Consider the following 11,177-nt stretch of genomic DNA (forward strand, 5'->3'; position numbering starts at 1 on the left):
CGGACTGTCGGAAGGCGTCCCAGTTGGGTAGGTGAGCCTGTGTGATGGGGCGTTGTAGGGGTCGTGTTGAGAGTGTGGTGTTGAGAATGCAGTGGTCGCTGCCGAGGGTTTCCTCGGTATTGACCCAGTCTGCGTGTTTGATGTTTTTGGTGAAGGTAAGGTCGGGGCAGGTGTCCCGGGTCACAGAGTTACCTAGACGAGTTGGTTGCGCAGGGTCGGTGTGAAGAGTGATGCCCAGCGTGGAAGTTAGCTCCGCGAGTTTCCTTCCACGTATCTCTTCCTTGCGATAGCCCCAAAGCCTGCTAGGGGCGTTAAAGTCACCCACTATTAGGAGGGGATCGCGCCCTGCGATCTTCAGCGCCCTGGTGAAGGTGTCAGCGAAAGTGATCTTTTTGAGTTTAGGTCGGCAGTAAATGTTAAGGATGTGCACCGGGGGGTCGGCTCTGCGCAGGGGAAGGATTGTGACCATGGTATACGAGTAGGGTATTGAGAGGTCGAGGTCGACTTCTTGTGCAGTTAAGGTTTTATGTACAAGAAGGCAGGTGAATGGGTCCCGCTGAAAAGTGTTATAGCCTGTGAGGCGCACGGCGGTGCCGGGCTCTTGAAGGGCAACGACCGCGCACAGGTCTTCGAAGGTTTCGAGATAGAGGCTGAAATTGGCCCGTTTGGCCCTATCCTTGAAGCCTCTACAGTTCCACTGAATTAGAGAAAGTAGTTGAGGTTTTCGGTTTCGCGATGGGGGTAAGCGTTTAGGTGCTACCGCCATACTGAGAATTTGGGGTGGCTGGGATGGACTCGGCCCCTACATTGGTGCCTTGTGCAAGTAGGGATTCGGAGTCCTCAGAGAGTTCGGCGAGGTCGTTGGTATAAGAAAATTTAGAGGGGCGGTTAACGTCCTTGAGGGGACTAGCCCTGCGGCTGCGAGGGTTGGTGTCCTGGAGCCAAGTCTTAATGTTACTCGTCACCTGATGGGTGACGGTATTGGCGAGATTTTCGATGCTTTTGCTCATGGTGGTGAGTTGTGTCACCAGAGCAGTCATAGCGCTTTCAATAGCCTGGAAACGCTGTTCAGTGTTAGAGGGCTCCGAGACGGACGGAGCGACGCACATGGGCTTAGGTTCCGGAACGGCGACGGTAATTTTGGGGAGGGGAGGAGGCGGTGACGCGGGGGTGGAGGGCGTACTACCTGCCTCCAAAGTGGCAATTTTGACTAGAAGCTGCGCGTTCTGTGCCCGGAGCGCAGCGAGCTCTTGTTTGAGCAGGAGGAATTCGGGGGAGGAGTTGGGGGAGGGAGAGCGAGAGGAGGAGGCGGCCCCCGCCCAGCTGCCTACCTGAGAGGATGTCTTCTTTGCTTGCTGCCTGGGGGCACCGCCAGAGGTCAGGGGTGGAAATTCCCCGGCTTGGAACACGGGGGCGCCCTGGTCGGGGGTCTTGGATGACGTCTTCTGTGACGCCTGTGATGTCTTGGGTGGATGTGGCACTTGCTGATTGGTCTTGGGGGTTTGGTTGGTTGCTCCCGGCTGACGGCCTTCCGGCATGACGTCAGATGTTTTGGGCTTTGGCCGCTGCTGCGGGGAGCCGCGGCCACCATGTTGGCCGCCCGTCTGCTGCAGGCGGCGAAATTTTGCCTTGCAGGCCGGGGATCCGGTGAGGTGTTCCTCGCCGCACACCAGGCACGATGGCTTGCATTCATGTGGGGTCATCCCCTCCTCAGAGGCACCCACAACTTGACCACAATGGCCGCAGCGTTGATCGTTGGGGTGGGGGCACAGCTCCGGGCGGTGGCCCACCGTCCCGCAGCAGTAGCAGGCTGGTATGGTGCGCTTGTATTCGCGTACCGGGGTCACGACACTGTTGTAGTGCACGAACCGTGGCACGTGGTGGCCTTCGAAAGTGAGGAGGGCCACGGAAGTCTTGCCCAGCTTCCTGATGAAAGCGATGTTTCCACCCCGCCAGTGGATCTTGGCTTTCAGGGAGGCGGAGGTCTCCTATTCGTGCACCGTAACGACGCCACGGCACACTTCCCCGCTGATCTTGGCGTGGCCGATCATCGGTAGGGGACCCTGGGATGTCTTGAGCGAGAATTCTCGCGAGAGAAGGTTGGCAGTGTTGATGTCGTTGGTTGAGACAACGATGATATTTTGCGCCCAAATGGGCCACACACTGATACAATCGCTGTTGGTCGCGTTCGCATATGAGGCGAGCTTGGCTCCTAGCTCACCTGGCTGGAAGGCAGCTTTGAGATCCACCGTGACTCGAGGCTTGAGCACGATGGTGAAGTCTTCCGCAGCAGTGCGGGGCATAGCGGCAGGCCGCCACGATACACGGGATGTCTTCTTCTTGGGTGGGGTCTTCGCTGACTTGGCCTTATCGGTATCCGAGGCCTTAGCAGTGTTAGATTGCTGGCGGCGCTTACGAAGCGTCATCACTGTAAATAGTCCCTCGTCCACGATATCCGTGGGTGGAACGGAGTCTTCGGGCGTTGAGGCAGGAACGTTTTTCCACGCCAAGGTAGTGGGATCATATCCACGGAGAGCGGTGACCGCCATATAAGGCGGCGTCCGCGGGAGAGTCCCGGCGCAGTCGGCGTTGGGCCTAACTCGTTAGGGCAAGCGTAGCTCCCCAAGGTGAGGTCAAGAAGTGGACATAAAATGGCCAAACATCGGCCTACCTGGATGAGAGTGGTGTCTTCTGGTGCAGAACGATGTTAGGAAGATGATAGGGTCAATTTTCGTGGGATGCCGTGCAGGGTTCCGCAGGTCCTGACGAAAATCACAGGAGCCGACGTGAGACGCGTCCGCTCTCGACCGCGTCCGTGGTGGCGTCCACGTTTAGCTGCGGCACCAAGTGCCTATTTATATCAGAGGCTCCGGCAACAGTCACCAACGCCGCACGCATTTTGTGCGAACGTGGGCAAAACGCCGACGGCGTCGACAACAGTTCTGCGTGTTGCCGGTGCTGCTGCATGTACAAGTTTACACAGCTGATAAAGCTAATATCATTTACTCCGTATAGCTCTCTACAAATTTGCTATCGCAATTGATGCTTCGCCTTTCAGGTGAAACTGCGACAACTTTTTTTCTGTTCTGCGTGGAATTCCACGTCGTCGTACCTGCCTGAGACACAGACCACGATTAGGCGTCGCTTTCAGGCGCAAGTACTTGTACATCATTGGACTGGCAGAATCCCCGGACTGTTCAACGTGCGGTGTTGTTGAGACTATTGACCATGTGCTCGTGGTGTGCCCTGTGTATGCGCGCGAAATACTGACACTGGCAGCTACCTTGAGGCGTTTAGACAATAGACCACTGTCGGAGGACCTCCTGCTAAGCGCATGGCCAGAGAGTTGGCAGACGATAGAAGCAATGCGTGCTCTGTCACGTTTCTTAGGCGAAACGGGCCTGCACTCGTGCTTATGCACTTATGCGTTGTGTTCTGCCACCTCGTTTCTCCCATCATCATCCCCCATTATGACCCTCTTTCTTTCCCTCTTCCCATTCCCTTACGTAGAATAGTAGGCCAGATACTCCATTTTCTGGCCGACCTCTCTGCATTTTCCAATCAATAAACTTCTTCACTCGCAAATACAGCGTAGGGCGCGCGGCGACAGTGTTATCGCCCTTGGACTTTATACGGAATCTCACGACGACGACGACGGTGACGGCAGAAATTCGCCTTGAGTGTCCGTATAATTTATATCGCAATAAAAAGAAAAAAAGAGAAAGAAAAAGTTGTCGCAGTTTCACCTGAAAGGCGAAGCATCAATTGCGATAGCAAATTTGTAGAGAGCTATACGGAGTAATGATAGTAGCTTTATCAGGTGTATAACCTTGGACATGCAGCAGCACCGGCAACACGCAGAACTGCTGTCGACGCCGTCGGCGTTTTGCCCGCGTTCGCACAAAATGCGTACGGCGTTGGTGACTGTTGCCGGAGCCTCTGATATAAATAGGCACTTGATGCCGCAGCTAAACGTCGCCTCCCTTCCCTCCCCCTCCCCCCCCCTCCCCGCCACGGCCTTTCGCGCGTCGGAAGAAGGCGAGTTTGTTTTCCATATATGGTGATTGTAAAGGAGGAAAGAGACGCCTACTTCTGCAGCCCTTAAGGGAGCACGGCGCAGAACGCGCGTTTTTTCTTCGCCGTGCGTTCACTCCCCGTGAAAGCGCGCGTCCCTCGCGCCCTTTCACTCGCACATACAGCGTTCGGCGCGCGGCGACGATTTCATCTCCACTGACGTCATACGGAACCTCACGGCAACGGCGACGGCGACGACGACGGCGACGCCGACGGCAGAAATCTGCTTTGGAGTGTCCATATAATTGCTATCGCAATAAAAAAAGTTGTCGCTGTTTCACCTGAAAGGTGAAGCATCAATTGCGATAGCAAATATGAAGAGAGCTATACGGAGTAATGATAGCAGCTTTATCAGCTGTATAAACTTGGACATGCAGCAGCACCGGCAACACGCAGAACTGTTGTCGACGCCGGCGGCGTTTTGCCCGCGTTCGCTCAAAATGCGTGCGGCGTTGGTGACTGTTGCCGGAGCCTCTGATATAAATAGGCACTTGGTGCCGCAGCTAAACGTCGCCTCCCTTCCCTCCCCCCCCCCCCCCCCCCCCCCCCCCACGGACTTTCGTGCGTCGGAAGAAGGCACGTTTGCTCTACTTATATGGTGATTGTAGAGGAGGAAAGAGACGCCTACTTCTGCAGCCCTGAAGGGAGCACAGAGCAGAACGCACGTTTGTTCTCCGCCGTGCGTTCACTCCCCGCGAAAGCGCGCGTCCCTCGCACCCTTTCACTCGCACATACAGCGTTCGGCGCGCGGAGACGATTTCATCTCCATTGACGTCATACGTAACCTCACGGCAACGGCGACGGTGACGGCAGAAATCTGCTTTTGAGTGTCCATATATTTGCTATCGCAATAAAAGAACACGGGGCAGGTACGCCTCCGAAGCGCGCCTCCCGATTTTGGAGATTAGAGGACCTTGAGACACTGCATTTATCGGACCACCACGGCAATCTTGGGTTGCAGTAGTCGTTTGTCATGGCTCGCAAGTTTAACAACATACAACGTCGCAAGTCTATCGTACTATAATATTTATTTTTTTATTATTACTTTTACTTTTTTGTTTACTTATTTATCTTCTTTTTTTTTCAGAACGCTGAATAGCAGAGACCACGCGCTTACATTCAAAATTGATTTAGCTCTAGCGGAATTTTGAATGAAAGAAATAAATGACGGCCATTGCGCTTGTAGGTCGTTACATTTGGGTGATACTTACGACGAAAAGCTCGCCATGATTACATTGTTCTTTACACCTTACACGGTCAGTTTCTCTAAGCGCTATTCGCGTGAGCCGTGTCAGAAGCGACAGTTGTAAATCCAACTGTTAATCTCATGCAATAAGTTTGTCACGACGCACTAGATAGAACAAAGCCAATATAAAGACCACAATGTAGTGAAGCAAAAGTATTTGTTCATTGACTATCGGTAGTAATTGGTATCGGTAGTGTTGGGGACACGTGTCCCCTGTCTCCTTAAAAAAAGTTCTGAGTTAGTGCGCCCCTTCCCTCCCATCCGTCCACTGGAACACGCATGTGAATAATTATTTATTCTCTAAGATCAACAAAACAGCGCTGAAATTGATTTATACGCTTAGAGATGGAGATAGATAAATAGAAAATATTTAATGAGAGGAAAAGCGACAAGGTTGGCCAGAGGAGCGTGTCTCTGTGATTTGGATTCCGTAACGGGTATTCAACTAACCGTGCTCTTGATTACTTCACTGATAAATGCAAAATCGAAATTGACAAAGTTAACTACGTTGGTTCTGTTTTTTTTTTAAATCTATTAAAGCTTTTCATACAATTATTGGTCATATTTTATTCTCTAAACTTGCTTCTTATGGCATTGAAGGAACCCCTCTAAACCTCTTTCAAGGTTACTTATCTGATCGTGAGCAAGTAACATACATTTCAGGCGTATCTTCTAACAAAAGAATAATTAGCATCGGAGTTCAACAAGGCTCATTTCTTGTGTCCGCTTTTATTTTTATTATATACTAACGATCTTACTAGATGTCTAACTTCACCAACAGAATGCATCATATATGCCGATGACAGCACTCTTTTATCTCCGGGTAACTGTTTGCACAATCGTATAAAACGCCCCTAATGCTGATCTTATTGATATCTCGACTTGGTGGGCTAAAAAAAAAACTTCAAATAAATCCTTCCACAACAAAGTTGGTAATCTTCAGTTCTAGGCCCACTAATCTCTCGCAAGTTTTGCCATTTTGATTGATTTGCATGCTATTTATCCCTCCGACCACATGTTCATTCCTTGGTGTCGAGCTTTAATATTTAACTTGCACATCCATGAAATATAAAGAAAAACTTCATACGGTATTAGGATTCTACTCAAAGCTAGATGTTGTTTTGATTTACCTACTCTGGTTACTCTATACTACGCATTCATTCATAGCCATCTAAGCTATTACATAAGTTCCTGGGGTCAAACATATCGCTCCCATCGTTCTTCCTTACAACACGTCCAAACTCAAGCAATTCGAATTATTACCCAGAGTAATTGTCGATACCATGTTACCGAACTGTTCCGCTATCTTAGCATACTCTGCATTACTAATCTTGTGAAATTTAATGTTTACATATATGCACATAATACCGTTAAAGACCAGCACCTCGTAAAATTTGTTTTCATACAAGGACCTGACAATGCAAATAACACACGTTTTTCTCTAAATAACAACTTGTTACGTCCAAAAGTTCGTACTAAGTACGGTACGGAAAGGGTTGGTTTCGTTTTAATTAAATTGTGGAATTTAATGCCTTGTGATATTAAAACTGCTGTTTCTGTATCACCATTTAAACGTTTGCTTCGTGTTTTTATTATAACCAATAATACCACAATTTGACTAGTAAAATAAAGCGACCTTTATCGTTTTGTGCTGAATAATGACTATTCACTTATTGACTAGAATGGTTTTATCACTGAATTGATTGTACTTATTTAATTATTGTAATAGTTGTGTTACTGCCCGTATTTTATTGTAACAGTTGTTACAATCATTGCTACAAGTTGCTATCATTATTATATTTTGTTGTTTAGTAGTTTGACATTTCATGTAACATATTATAGGAGGTCCCCCTACAGTGTTTTCACTATGGGATCTCCTTCTGCACGATATCATGCCCACATTTGTACATGCATTTTACCAGAATAAACTTCAAACTTCAATCGGTATAACAAATGTCATCTGGGGGATTTATCTATTGGTTTTCTGCTTCTGCAGCCGTCTTAGATATGTTTAGTGGGTGCCGCCATCTATAGTAGCGTTTGGAAAGGAAAAAAACCACTAGTGCATCAAATGCGCCTGTGGCGGCGGAGCGGTGACGCGCGGCAAACTCAAATAAAGGTTCATGAATCGATAGCTGAGATTGCCTGCGGTAGCGCCACCCGGCGACCGAAACTGGACGCAGCTTTCTTTCTCACAATCAGAGCGAGATGGCGTAAGTGGTTTGCTTTGTGCAACTTCTCGCCCTTGCATTATTTCAAGGCAAAAAAAAAAAAAAAGGCCCACGCTGAGTGCAGCGTGGGCAACTTAAAAGCACGCACTCACACACGCTCACACACACGCACTCACGCACACGCACACCCACTTCCTAGAAATTGACTAGCAGATTTACACATTCTGGGGCGCGTCTCTTTGGCACAACCTTTACCCTATACCAAAGGAGGTGTAATATAAAGCCTCCTTGATTCGTGTTTTCCCCCCATTCTCTCGATCATTACTCATTACCCTAAGTTTACACCACTTAAGCATTGGTATAAACATGTAGGCGGCCGTTGTACACCTCGCATAAGTGTAATAATGTGGCCTATATTACATAAATTTGATAAATTCGACCATTCGTTATGCCGCGTGGCAACCCAAGTGAATAAAAGAGACCCGTTAACGCCAACATTTCAGGCTTTTTCACGTTTCCCGAAATGGTAAGGCACAGCTCAGGTAAACGCAGGTGCCATAAAGGCGAAGATTGCGATGCTGAAGACGCGGCTGGCAGCAACCATTATATATATATATATATATATATATATATATATATATATATATAAAATAATTAATGATATTATTAACAAAAACTATTAAATTCTCAGGTGTTGTGTGTCAAAGTTGAGGAGAACAGACTTTTCAGCAAGTTGGTTAAGCTTCATCTTAGGAACACAAAAAAAAAAAAAGAAAAGAAATAAACACACGGGCTGGAAAGAAGACGCCCGTCCTGTTGCCTTCTTGCCTGTGCGCCTCTTTTTCTTGCGCTGCTCTTAAGATTTCCGAGTCAAAACGACGACCTACTGGAGCTCCAGACTTGTACAGATAATCGGCTTCCAGGGGAGCCGCCTGCGACAACCCTCGTTCAATGGTTGCCCGTTGGTGTCGATATAAACTCTTCGTCTGCCACTCTATACAGTTGGGCGGCTTTGTAATGAGAACGCTGGCTGTCCCGCTGTGACCAACTGCTTGCATAGTTGATGATTTTTGCGAACACAGTGGCGCTTGAGTCCAACGGTGGACTGCCCGAACTTTAAAAATGTCGATACATGAAGTCCGCTGCCCTATAAAATAGCGTTAAATAACCGCTCGTACTACCTTTTTGCACGAGTAACGAAGTAACAAAGCGCACAGTTCTTACGTATTAAGTGGCAGTGTTTATAGAGTTCCTAAAGTTAACAGTCGTTTCCTTGTCCAATATGTAAAGTTCGCTTCGCCGCATTTTTGAACAGGAAAGCACCGTAAGGTTCGAGGACGGAACGATGAGTTTAACTTTTAAATGTTGCCTGTACGTTCAAAAAGAGATAACATTGTTTAACAAGAGAACAAGGACTGCGCCTCTCCTTGTTCCATGCTGTATCTGTGGCCCTTTGTGCGCTCAGTTAAACAATGTTCGCTAATATGTACCAACTCGTCCGGCCAATAGCAGGTTCTTCAAAAAGAGGATTGAGCATTCATCTTCACAGCGTAAGTATCCTTCGCAACCCCGGAAAAGCTAGCTTGGCAGTTCGGAAAGAGTTCCATCCACTATATTTAGCGATCATTTACGTGACATAAGGTAGTGCGGCGCATTTTCAAATACTCGAATACCTGTTGCAAGCTTTCAATTCTCCCCTATACGTGAAACAATACTGCAAGAAAATGCTCACCTTTTCTTGAAGAAGCCTCCATATATTTGTTGCACTCAGGGCACAGACATTATTTGTGGAATGGTCATGGCAGATCGACTGCCTTGCTCAGGCTTGCATTACGACACGCCGCAGTAAAACATAACGCGATCTCTGACATTGGCTTATCTGTAATCAACTAGAAAAAGCTGCACGTAGCCAAGTATGAAGATACCTGCAGTTTGCAGATTTTCGCAGTGCGTGCACGTATGTCGTCAGCAGAATTATTGTTTCCTCGTTTATAGTAAGTACATCAGGTTCTTTATTATTATGTCGTGTTATTATACCATTGCACTATATTTTATCCTATGAATCTTCGAAATAAATATTGGTCTTCTCCTACGGAGGCAAGGAACGGAAAAGCTCTTTCGTCTGCTGCCTGTACTCCTTGGTTTCCTTTCTTGCAAAGCTCCCCCTACTCTAATCTCGCTATTCAAATGCAAGAGATTCGCAAATTTTGTTTTCTTTTTTATGCTTGTGAATTTATACATTCACAAACAATATAAGCGCTTTGTGCCTGCCGAAGTAGCAGCGCAAGTGCTGGAACAGACCACATAAGCGGACGACAGCGAACACCTAGGTTATAACTAGCGCGAATCCTCTAGTACGTTCTGACCCTAGCGGTAAAATGGGTGAACTAGACCAGGCGCGATGGATAATGGACATGTGTGCAGATCTGTAGTTCAGTAGGTCATGATCGAAACCGTGGTATGATTATGAAGCATGCTGTACTGGAGCACTCCGCTTTAATTTTGATCACCTGAGCTTCCTTAACGTGCAACTAAATCTAAGCACACGAGCGTTTTGGCGTATCGCACCCATTGAAGTAGGGTCGCCGAGGTCGCGATCGAGCCAGCTTTTTAAACCTTAGGTGTAAAATAATAAACCGGCCTGCCTCATAATCAGATCGTAGTTTTAGCACGTAAAAACTCCAGAAATTAATTTTTAATTTAATATGTTGTCGTCGCCATCGTTGTCATTGTTTTTCTCTGCACAAGTGGCCCATAATCACTAGGCGCACGAAAGATATATTGCAACACATGCACTGTTTTTTCCGTTTTTTTTTTTTTTTTCACTGGCGACTGTCTTTCACAATTCTTCACCGGATTATCACGGTTATCAAGTTATCACTTGGCGCAAGAAGGGCCCTTTATATAAAAGTTGTCGCAGTTTCGCCTGAAAGGCGAAGCATCAATTGCGATAGCAAATTTGTAGAGAGCTATACGGAGTAATGATATTAGCTTTATCAGCTGTATAAACTTGGATATGCAGCAGCACCGGCAACACGCAGAACTGTTGTCGACGCCGGCGGCGTTTTGCCCGCGTTCGCTCAAAATGCGTGCGGCGTTGGTTACTGTTGCCGGAGCCTCTGATATAAATAGGCACTTGGTGCCGCAGCTAAACGTCGCCTCCCTTCCCTCCCCTCCCCCCCTCCCCCACGGCCTCTCGCGCGTCGGAAGAAGGTGAGTTTGCTCTACACATATGGTGATTGTAAAGGTGGAAAGAGACGCCTACTTCTGCAGCCCTTAAGGGAGCACGGCGCAGAACGCGCGTTTGTTCTCCGCCGTGCGTTCATTCCCCGTTCTTGAGGGAAAGGGAAAGGTTGACGCTATCTTCTGCAGCCCTTGAGGGAGCACGGCTCAGCGCCGTCATTCCCCGTGAAAGCGCGAGCCCCTCGCGCCCTTTCACTCGCACATACAGCGTTCGGCGCTGAGCCATGCTCCCTCAAGGGCTGCAGAAGATAGCGCCAACCTTTCCCTTTCCCTCAAGAACCACTTATCATCATCATCATCGACGATTTCATCTCCATTGACGTCATACGGAACCTCACGGCGACGGCGACGGCGACGGCAGAAATCTGCTTTTGAGTGCCCATATAATTGCTATCGCAATAAAAGTTCTTGAATTTGTGACCAATTCTATAGCGAATAGTCTT

Source organism: Dermacentor silvarum, chromosome 2, assembly GCF_013339745.2.
Source record: "Dermacentor silvarum isolate Dsil-2018 chromosome 2, BIME_Dsil_1.4, whole genome shotgun sequence".
NCBI classification, from domain to species: domain Eukaryota; kingdom Metazoa; phylum Arthropoda; class Arachnida; order Ixodida; family Ixodidae; genus Dermacentor; species Dermacentor silvarum.